This window comes from Rhinopithecus bieti, unplaced genomic scaffold (assembly GCF_001698545.2).
Source record: "Rhinopithecus bieti isolate Rb0 unplaced genomic scaffold, ASM169854v2 scaffold_12013, whole genome shotgun sequence".
In the NCBI taxonomy this organism is placed as follows: domain Eukaryota; kingdom Metazoa; phylum Chordata; class Mammalia; order Primates; family Cercopithecidae; genus Rhinopithecus; species Rhinopithecus bieti.
Window position 1 is genome coordinate 759938 of NW_016807120.1, and position 1675 is coordinate 761612.

Genomic DNA, 1675 nt, shown 5'->3' on the forward strand with positions numbered 1-1675 from the left:
ATATATATAGTAGTGAACACAGCAGACATGGCCCCATCTTCTAGACCTTGCTAAGAGAGACAAAAGTAAACAAAAATTATAAAAGAATTAATTACCATCATAGCAGGTACACTGAAGAAGAAGTATGGGGGTTTCTGAAGTCATAGAACCAGAGAGCTTAGCCTATCCCAGTAGGATCAGGGAAAGCTTCCTGGAAGAGATGAAATTTAATGTGATACATGAAGGATGAGTGGGATTCATGAGGCAAAAAGGGGAGCAAGAATAGGAGGGCCAAAATGAATAACCCCCAGAGGGCTTCACAGGGCACCCGTAAACCAGTATTTGATCACACTGTGTCAGCCAGGACCAGAGCACATTGCTGGCTGTGATTCTCCTGATTATCTTTCTTGGAGGCTGAACCTAATATGGTTGCGGACCCGTCTGTTGTCTTCACACCTTGTCGTGGCATGGATCTTACTGTGAACGTCTGCACTCTGTTGATTTCTGTAATTTATTTGCTGAGACCATTCAACATTAATCTTCTTGGAAAATGAACTCTTTCTTTTCAGTTCCAGCTGCTACTCTTCTTGCTGGATGTCTTCGTTGAGGGCTGGCCAGTAGTAACAGGTGGGCAAGATCAGCCCGCCGCTGAGAGCTGAGACAGCAGGTGTTTTGGTTCAAGCACAGGGTCTGGCTCTGGTTTCAAACTAAGTTGTGACTTAAGCACTCTTTGCCTTGGTTTTCTTATCTGTAAAATGGGTATAATGACCATCTCATAAAGCAGGCTCGCTGCTGGTTTTGTTTTTTCCTCAAAAATGTAGTGCCACATTTAAGATCATCACATAAAAAAGCAACCACAAAAGGCCTAAAGAAAATCCCTACAGTTTTAAAAAATGTTAGAAGAAAGCTTACTAGACCATAAGCAAGCTCCACATCAGGCTGTTTTTTCAAACATGGGTTTTAGCTGAATCTTGAACCTCCTGGGAGGTTGGCCTTGTATGTTTGATAGGACCATTATCTGCACAGCTCAGGAGCTCACCTGGGCAGACTGCAATCATTTAAAGCACTCGTTTGAAGTATGGGTGTGAGTTTCCTTGTGATGGTGAGTTGACAGTCAAACAGGGCTAACTTGTGTTTCTGGTTAGGAGAGAATGTTTCTAGGCAGCTTTTCCTGGTCCACAGAAGGTTTCTCTTTAGGGGTGAGATTGGAAATGCTTTAGGGGGAAAAACAGATGAAGGTTGTGTAACATGATTGGTTATAAAACATGAACATCTTGGTAATACTACAAAGAGGAAATAATGAAAGTATTATCCCAGAAAAAAATTCATAGAACTTAAATACGTATTTCCATTAAAAAGTTATCCTCCCAGTAGGCCTAGATTATTTCATTCAAGTTTCATCCAGGGAACCAGAATACTTTTACTTTTGCTTCAGATTTGATTTGATTCACCAGCAGTCTTGGTTCCCGAAATCATACCTCATGGTTTAGAAATACTTTCTTGGTCTTTTTGTAGCTAGCTCACTTAGTAAAGTATGCAAATTTCCCAGAATCACCAGTAGATCATTTAACATAGAAAGCTTTAAATTATGTCTTAATTACATCATTGTAAAAATAAAAGATGGGTGGTTTGGTTTATATTGAAGTAAGTAGCATAAACAGATATTTAATTAGTACCTTTTTTTTTTTTTTTTTTT

The 1675-nt window shown here is 39.5% G+C and overlaps 1 protein-coding gene across 1 annotated transcript in view; it reads left to right on the top strand.

Annotated features, from left to right (window-relative positions):
- The window catches only part of ARHGEF26 (Rho guanine nucleotide exchange factor 26), a 141094-nt gene that overhangs the window by 65380 nt on the left and 74039 nt on the right, over positions 1 to 1675 (top strand). The gene's annotated exons all lie outside the window — the stretch shown is intronic.